This window comes from Oratosquilla oratoria, chromosome 16 (genome assembly GCF_046742065.1).
Source record: "Oratosquilla oratoria isolate Oo_2021 chromosome 16, ASM4674206v1, whole genome shotgun sequence".
NCBI classification, from domain to species: domain Eukaryota; kingdom Metazoa; phylum Arthropoda; class Malacostraca; order Stomatopoda; family Squillidae; genus Oratosquilla; species Oratosquilla oratoria.
The window spans coordinates 16,530,065-16,540,064 of record NC_134792.1 but is presented as its reverse complement, the minus strand read 5'-3'; positions in this window follow the sequence as shown (position 1 = coordinate 16,540,064).

The following is a 10,000-nucleotide window of genomic DNA, read 5'->3' as shown; positions in this document are numbered from 1 at the left end:
TGTGTGTGTGTGTGTGTGTGTGTGTGTGTGTGTTTGTATGTGTGTGCGTGCGCACGCATGTTTGCTTGTGTGTGTGTGTGTGTGTGTGTGTGTGTGTGTGTGTGTGTGTGTGTGTGTGTGTGTGTGTGTGTGTGTGAGTGTGTGTGTGTGTGTGTGTGTGTGTGTGTGTGTGTGTGTGTGTGTGTGTGTGTGTGTGTGTGTGTGTGTGTGTGTGTGTGTGTGTGTGTGTGTGTGTGTGTGTGTGTGTGTGTGTGTGTGTGTGTGTGTGTGTGTGTGTGTGTGTGTGTGTGTGTGTGTGTGTGTGTGTGTAAGTGTGTGTGTATGTGTGTATGTGTATGTGTGTGTGTGTGTGTGTGTGTGTGTGTGTGTGTGTGTGTGTGTGTGTGTGTGTGTGTGTGTGTGTGTGTGTGTGTGTGTGTGTGTGTGTGTGTGTGTGTGTGTGTGTGTGGTGTGTGTGTGTGTGTGTGTGTGTGTGTGTGTGTGTGTGTGTGTGTGTGTGTGTGTGTGTGTGTGTGTGTGTGTGTGTGTGTGTGTGTGTGTGTGTGTGTGTGTGTGTGTGTGTGTGCGTGTGTGTGTACGTGCGTGTGTGTGTGTGTGTACGTGCGTGTGCGTGTTTAATATGAGGCCATTTGACGGGGCACTTCTCATGATATCACCACCTGGCTGGCCTTATTTACATCCCACTAATGGCAATATCCTACGTTTTAAAAAAGTAAACAAGATGATAAAAAATACATAAAATATTACTCACACGTTGATATCTACTGCACAGAGAATATATTGAAAAGTACAGGAAAGACAGGATTTCATCAACATGTTACCTGACCGCTGAAGATGAATAGTTTTAAATTTTTACTAACACAAGATACCTTTAGAATCCCGCCTCGCTTTGACTGACAAATGATTCCGAGGATGAATTTATTACGATTTTCTATGTTGCTGCTGCTGGTCTACTTGCGTTGTAAAGCGTTTTGACGTCACATCTCGAGCCGTTATATATAGAACGTTCCAGAAAACTAACTGTCGCTTATCAGTGCATCAATACGCTTCGAATGTTTTCTATAATAATGCTTTAAACAGTATTCCTTTTATTGATTATTGATGATGGCCAATATTGATTGTCAAGGACGCACTCGAGAATCCGTGAAGACGACATTATTCGAGAATTATTGAGAACATTACATAGACTTCCTGGAAGAGGCTTACGCCTGCGACTCCAGATCCACATTTACACTTTGTGGTAGCTTGTGGTGGATCTCTGCTTTATAATCGTATTTTAGATCTTAGTTTTGCCAGAATTTGTCAAGTCTACCCTTATATTGGTTGACTGATTTTGCTGCAATCAACCATTCAGGCAGCTGGTTCCAATTATTGACAACCCTACACGGAAAAGCATATTTTCTTACATCGAGCCGTGACCTTGTCTTGAATAATTTCAGTGAGTTTTCCCTGCTTATGTCCTCTTCCCTAAGCTTCAATATGCCTTGAATGCAGTCTCCATCATATTTTCCTGCCAGTATCTTGTAGGTTTTCACTCGTAGCTAATGATTTTCCAGCCAATCATATATACACTATAGACACGTGCATGTAATTAGAAAAAGAAGTGTAGCATTAATAAATCTCTAAATACATAATTTATTTATACTAATTAAGAAACAAGTAAAGGGACACGAGACGTTTTGTTTTCGTAACTTGGTAGTTTCTCGAAAGGGCAGCGTGGAAGCAGTTGGCTGCAAACGGTCGGAAGAAAACGAAGGCAGAGTGTGTAGTTTTTATTATTTTGTGACGAACGCGCAGTGCTGTGGTGTATTTCCGCGTTTTTGTTGGTTTTATTTACTTGAGCTGAATTTAGCAATGCCTCATAAGTGAAGCAACAATACTGCTATAACAAATGCAATCGAGGATTCACTGAGGAAAAGAAAGGTAGGCTAAGCAAACTACTGATGCCGTTGTCACATTATTTGGCGACGTTAGGTACAGATTATGTTCGCAAGTTCAGTTAGCTTAATAAGATCACCTGATGATAGCCAGAACTTTATTTAACGACCACCATTTCCCTCTGATTTGAATACTGTCATAATTTTTTTTTTGTACTAATGACTCATAAGGGAGAATTTGCCATAATTGCCAACAATAAGTCGCAGCAGCGGAACCGGATAGTGTGACACGTACAGAAATTGGTGGTACCGTCTAGCTCTCTTTGGTGATAGTCACCCCTTCCCCTCTCTGTAGATAATTAATCATAAGTGACCCTTACAACCCTTTCAAGCCTAAATTGGGCATTTTTTCAGCTATTCTAAAGGTAAATCGTAAACAAGGACAGTTTTAATTATTTGAGCAAAATAAACACAATCATTAACTACATCCATGTGTGTATGCACCCACACCCACATAGAGAATGCATGTGCGTGTTTGTGTGTGTGCATATGTGTGTGTGTGTGTATGTGTGTGATTCATCATAGCCTAGGACAGTGTTTCTCATCCAAGGTTCCCCGGCACCCTGAGGTACCGCAAAAGCTCACCAAGGGTTCCGCGAGAATAAGTGAGGTAAGCTAAGGCACTTTTGATTTTTTATTTAATTTCATATACGTAATATAATTAAACACGCACGACATATTCTTGATTATTGTAATAATGTAATATAGACATCATCCTATCTAACCTATCATTACGATGAAAATAAAATGAAAAAGATATGGTATATATGTTTTTTTTTTTTTTTTTTGCACGAAGGAATTCCTTGAGACAAGCAGTTTGTTTTAAAGGTTCCGCAGGAGTAAAACGGTTGAGAAACATTGGTCTAGGATCATGTGTTGGAATCATAATAGACAGATACCCTTCCAGATGAGAGCTCAGTCAGAGTTCATAAATGTCCCGATCTATGGGTGATGCTGTGATCCTGAGTACACACAACTCCCTGGCCATCAGAGTTGGAGTGCCGGCACGTAGTGGAGTGATGCTAAGACGCTTTCAGCTCTGAGCGTGACTCGGAATCGGATCGCTGAATTATCGGTTGAGAGCTGTACCACTGCACCGTCGAGCCGTGCGCGCGCGCGTGTGTGTGTGCGTCTGTGTGTGTGTGTGTGTGTGTGTGTGTGTGTGTGTGTGTGTGTGTGTGTGTGTGTGTGTGTGTGTGTGTGTGTGTGTGTGTGTGTGTGTGTGTGCATGTGTGTGTGTGAGTGTGTGTGTGTTTGTGTACGTGCTTGTGTGGATATCTATGTGTTTGTGTGTGTGTTTCTGTCTGTGTATGCTTATGTGTATGCATGCTTGTTCTTTTGTATGTTTGTATGTGTGTGCGCATGTGTGTGTGTCCTTTATTTGTTCTTATTATTTTTTTGTGCCACAACTCGTGATATCTCCTCTTTTTCCTTAAATAGTATAACTAGTTGTTTGACACGGAACTCTCGGATCTCCGAGGTGTTCCTGGTATTAAGAAATGATATACATATATCTTTTGTGTGTCCTTATTTGTAGTTGTAAATTGGATTTGTGTGTGCATCCGTATGTGCGTGTAAGGTTACTGTGTGTGTCCGAGAGAAAGGGTGATATTTACCCTTTTTCTCTAGAAATGTAGTTATGCGTGTATGTATATGATGGAATTGGCAAAATATGGGATTTTTTTTTATGTAAGCAATTGAGTCCATGCGTACAAGAGGACGATGAAATGTGATCAATTCTGCGTGGTTTGTAAATTTTTAGCTTTTGATAATTATGAAATTTATTTGTTGATCAGGTTTTTTTCAATGCATTAAAATTATGTACACACACACACACACACACACACACACACACACACACACACACACACACACACACACACACACACACACACACACACACACACACACACACACACACACACACACATGCACACACACACACACACACACACACACACACACATGCACATGTACACACATGCACACGCACACACATGCACATATACTCGCGCACGCACACACACACACACACACATCATATATATATATATATATGTGTGTGTGTGTGTGTGTGTGTGTGTGTGTGTGTGTGTGTGTGTGTGTGTGTGTGTGTGTGTGTGTGTGTGTGTAAGTATTTTTCATTTTTTTATCGATTTAATTTTCTGCATTTGCACTGCATTTCGAAAGTCGTCTCTAAATTATTTATCATGAAGTAAATATGAGGACGCTAATGTAATTTGAACTAACACTTTCGCCACGTACTCCAAAAGTTAGTTTGTTCAAGCTGAAATCAGAAGATTTATTTCAGCTGAAGGAAGAACCTCGTGCTGAACAAAGTCTTTGACAATTGATTGGACAGAAGGGCTTAGACGACAATGAAATTAATTATTTCCTTTCGTACCGGGTGGTACGTTTGCTTGCATTGTAGATGTTGCCAGATGTGTGTCTTTTCCACGCTAGCAACGAGTAGCCTATTTCGTTTGGCACCTTCCGCACCATGTGGTACCTTTTCTTTTACTTCCCGCCAGACGAACACGGTTTTTTTTTTTTTTTAATCATTTTTATTACGCTCAAAGAGCGGCAAGCCTAGTACATAGGTAATTAGCTATTTACATGAGGATCGTGACTCATAGGGCACGCTGTTCGACTGAGGTGGCAATTCGTAGTTAAGTACAAAATTTCAGAGGTTGGGACACAGTGGTGGACACGGTATATAATCAGTGGTAATAACAGCATGTATAAAACAATTACAGTCAACAGTATATACAAAACAAAAGTATGTACAATATCACAGTTATGATATAAGAGACATTGACATAATTGAGACAGTCGTGGACAAGATCATACATGAGAATTATTACGTCGTACAGCGATAGTTAGCACCCACCAAAGTGTGGGTGACGTAAGAGTAGTGTTTCTAAATGGTTATCGGCAAGCAAGTATTTACATACATCAATGACAGACTCTCTATGGGGGATTAAATCTGTTACTGCAGGGCATTCAAGGCAATAATGCTGAAGGTTATTTGCATTGGGCAAGTCACACAGTTTACAGGAAGAAAATTGAGGCATGTCTCTTGTCTCGCTCACCTGCCACACTGGTCTGTAGCCTAATCTAAGTCGAGCAGATACCACATTATGTCTTCTAACTAAGAGTCCTCGGCGGCGATATTTGTGGGGGCGATTGGCAAAGTGATCATAGTTTTGATTGGTCACACTCAAAGGTCGTTCGATATTCCTACGGTGAACGATAGGCAAATGAGCTGCAGCACGTATTTTGCGTCTGTAGAATGAGAGGGAACCAGGTGAAGCGTCAGTTGCAGGTGAGGGCTGTTCGCAGGCTGCCTTGGCGAGTAGGTCCACTGTCTCGTTGCTAGTAATTCCTACGTGAGAAGGGATCCACAGGAAGTGAATAACAAGGGAGTGCTCAAGGGCTGTGGCTAACTGAAATAGAATGAGAGTTACTAGGTTATGGGATTCTGATTTTTGGGAGGACAAGGCACGGAGAGCAGATTGAGAGTCACAGATAATTAGGCCATTACTACCAATACGTAGCAGTAGATTGACAGCATCCAGGAGTCCGTGGAGCTCGCAGGAAGTTGAGCTGAGGAAACCTGGTAGTCGGCGTCCAATCCAGCCTCCATGGGGTGGAACCATACTAGGCGAGTAGATGGCACAGCCTGTGTTTCCGTCCGGTTGCAGTGACCCGTCTGTGTATATTGTATGAACAGCTGGGAGGGAAGAGGTCACTTTGGCGATGGTTTCTAGAGCTAGTTGCTTCTGTAGTAGGGGCAGGTCAGTCTTGCATGTTGGTGTATAGGTGACGGCGGGGAGCGGAACCTTCCAGGGGGGCGGATTGTGAACAATTTCTTGTCTAGGAATATGAAATCCTATACTCTGTAGGTTTGTGCAAATGGTTCTAATAAGGGCGCAACCACCAGGTTGGAGTCGGGGTCGAGGTGCGGTGGGGTCGAGAGACGTTGTGATGACATTCGAGTAGTGGGGGCTAATATGTGGGGTGTGTAAGCATTTAACAGTGAAATATGTTACGTTAGCGTGTATTCGTTCCGTCAGAGGGGATAGATGTAGTTCCTGTAGCATGTTGGCAACCCGAGTAGAGATTGGGCAACCTAGTATGAGCCGCATAGCTTTATTTTGAAATTTATCGAGGGGGTTCAATGCTGATTTAGGTAGTTGACATAAGGCAGGAGAGAGATAATCGATGACTGAACGGATAAATGCTACGTATATATTTCTTGCCACTGCTATGGAGATCCCAGCAGCGTTGTTGGTAAGCCACTGAAGAGGTGTTAGGCGTTGTTGTAGTCGAGTCAATACGTCATCAACAAGTGGATGAATCCGCGGCCGGGCGGGGGGGGGGGGGGTGACGCGGACGGGCGCTCCCAGGTAGATATACTGCGTGCAGAGTGGTATAACGCTGGTACCTACTAGGAAAGCAGGGAGTGTTCGTGGCTTACGGGGAGAGAAAATCCTGCACTTTTCGGGGGATATGATGAGACCACATGAAGATGAGTGTTCATAAAACGAGTGGAGAAAGAGCTGAAGATCTTCAGAGGAGGTCGAATGAATGCATATGTCGTCTGCATAACATGTAACTTGGGTACCTGGGACATCAGGGAGTAGAGAGAGAAGGCGATGCATGAGGACATTGAATAAAAATGGACTGAGGACACCTCCCTGTGGGGTGCCAAGGTCAAATCTCCTGGTAGCACTAATAGCCCCTTTATAGAGTACACGAGACGATCTGTTGCTCAGGTATCCTTGCACCCATCTCAAGAGATTCCCTTTGATATTAAAATCTACAAGCTGATCGAGGATGATATCCTTGTTTGCAATGTCAAACGCACTTTTAAGATCTAGAAAGGCCACAATACTGGGAGGGGAGAGGCGGGTGTATAATTCATAGAGACAGTGATGTGTGCTGCGGTGGGGCAGAAAACCATAGAGCCTAGTGGAGAGTTTGTCGTGGAGGCGGAACATGAGGCGGTTGAGAAGAATACGCTCTAGCACTTTGCTAAAGCAGGACGTGAGGGAAATGGGTCGGAATTTGTCGGAACCGGGTTTAGGAATTGGAACAATGAGACTGGTCGTCCAGGCTTGTGGAACATATCCATATCGTAGGCAGAGATTATAGAGACGGAGGAGGGGGTCACTTGGTACTTTTAGGAGAAGGCGGAGGACTGAGTACGTGATACCATCATCACCCGGAGCTGTCGACCTACTGCTGGCAAGAGCACGGCATAATTCGGATTTTGTTATGGGTATATTGTCCTCCTCATCTGGTTCTAGCATAGCTGCGGACAGACGAAGAGTGCGATGTAACGAATGAGTGGAGAGGGACTCTCTAATATGCACTGGGAGATTACGAACACTGGATTGTTCAGAACCAATCCTCTATGAGGGCCTGTGCGTAATGATATGGGCTATGGTGAAGACCAATGGGTGTCTTCTTTCGGATCACCTTCTTAATAAGTCTCCACATGGTTCCCACGCTTGTCTGTTGGTTGATGCCATTAGTGAATTGGTTCCAGGCGTCAGTGTGTGCACACTGTTGTATGGTTACCAAGGCGGAACTTGATTCTTGGTATTGCCGTAGAGTGTCGGGGTTAGGAGATCTCTGATATGCAAGGCCGTCTGCTTCTGCCTGTCTTTCTGCTGTTAGTATACGGTCGTTGAGCATCCAAGGCTGTACTCTCGTCTGGCGTTTGATATTTGGCCTACGTACATAACGATCGAAAAAGTTGTGTGTGCAGGTGACAAGAGAGTTGTATAACTTTTCAGGAGATTCAACATTAAACTTGGGGAGGTGTGCAGATACGAAGGAGACGTAGTTGGGAGAATACTTTGGGGGGATACTGATTCGCGTGCGTTGGTAAGCTGGAGTAGGCATCACTGGGACTGAATACCGAAGGCAGAGAGCGAGGTGATCTGAGAAGAGGACAGGCACCGAAAAGCACTTGACGTTGGTAGGCACGAGTCCACATGTAAGTATGTGATCGAGGGTACCCCCCCGAGCGTGCGTAGCACCACCAGTGTTCCAGCGGGTTAGATGGTTGTGATGTATAAAGTCGACTAGCCGGGTTCCGCTACGATTTACAGTGTCCGATTGGTCACCTAGGGTAGGGTGTCTAGCATTAAAATCGCCCATGTATATCATACCACGAGTTGTGGGAGTAGGAAGGGCTGCAGTATTCAGCTTACCAGGGGCAGAATAAACGTTACAGAGGCGAATTGTACCACTTCCTAGTGCAACCTCAATAAGTTGGTAAGTCGTGTCATTGTCCTCGGAAGTGCCGAGTGGTCGATGCTGGACGGTGGAGTGTACATAAGTAAGGAGCCCATTTCGAATGTGGTGAACATATGGAATATAACCACTAAGGGATGGGGCTGCCCCCCCACCAGTGGGACGTCCAACAAAAGCTTCTTGGATAAAGATGACGTTCGGTTGATGATGGTTGACGTAGGCCCTGAGTGTAGCAACCTTCGCGGGTGTGGTTATACCACAGGCATTCCAAGAGAGGATGTGTAGCTGTGCGTTGTTATTGAACGTTATTTCTGCTCTTTCGGAGGCCAAGTGTTGGTCCCCGGGAGGGGGCGTCCACTGTGATGGCAATCATTTTCTCGAGGCGAGTAGCGAGTGAGTCAAATTTAACAGTAAGTGCAGAGGTTGACGCGATGTTAGCCTGCTGGGCATCCACGAGCGATTTGAGTGTTGCATCGTTAACCGATAGTCGTGTAGACAAGGAGTCAAAGGCGGCCATAAGAGAATCAAAGCGAGCTTCGATGCTATCAAATCGAGTTTCAATAATTGCAACACGATTTGTAAGGGAGATACACTGAGACTTGAGAGATTCTACGGCCTCTTGGAGCGTAATGATCTGCCGAGAGGCGGCAGCGGTGGATGGCGGCGATGGTGGCGGTGGGGGTGGAGTTTGGGTACTCGGAGCCAAGCGTACTCGTTTGGTACATCCATGCCACACATTAACTCCGGGCATTTGGCACCGCGGGCATTTCCACTGCGATTTGTCTGGTGTAGGTGGTTTTGGTGAGTCTGTCGATGATGCCGAGGTAGAGGTAGGTACTGTGGTTGCTGTAGGACTACGATGAGGGCAGGAACGCGAGTCATGTTCAGCTGAACACCATGCACACTTTTCATGGGCATTGCAATACCGAGAGATATGACCAATACCCCAACATTTGAAGCACCATGGTTTTTCGTCAGGCATTTTGCGGAGTTCACATGGTGGTAGGCAAGGAAGGAAGGAAAAGTTAATGTGGGATGGGGGCGGGTTAGGTAGGCTCCATGTAATTACAAGTCTGTTGATGGGTACCTTATTCTGCAGGAAACGGCGTACAGTATATACCCCTGTTAGCTCCTTAGCTAAAGTTGGTTCACTATCTACAGGATATCGTGTGATGAGATATGTGGGGAACTTGTGCGGTCTATCTACAGAATCTTGTATATCAAGAGATAACGACAAAATCGCCCCATCCTTGACCTCATCTATGATGTCCTGTCGGCGTCTCGATATGTAGACATAACTTGATGTGACAGCTGACATTTTGACCTCGGCTAGTTCTCGATTAAGACCAAACATTCTTACCACTTCAGAAAGCCATCGCAGTTTCTCATTAACTCCTGGGTTCCCTCTGAATTGTAGTTTGACATACTCGGAACGGGGGGCAAAGGCAAGAGAAGTAGATGAAGGTGGGGGTGGGGGTGGGGGAGGTGCATTCTGCGTAGCAGGTCGTGATGGAATGGGTATGGTAGCATCTTGTAGAGGCAGAGCCTTGTCACTCTTGGTGGCCTTGGCAGCGGGAGATGTCTCTTCGCTATTGGCATCGGAATCGCTATCTATAGGACGCTTTGCGGAAGCGTTGGTGAAGTCCATAGGCTGGTGAGATGGATTGACAGGTGTCATTTGTCGGTGATCGTGATAATCGAGACGAGGCCAGTTTTTCAGTGACAGGTCGTCATCCTCACTTAATGCAAGATCCATCTCAATATTTGCAAGGGAGCCGGGACCTGTGTATTCCATT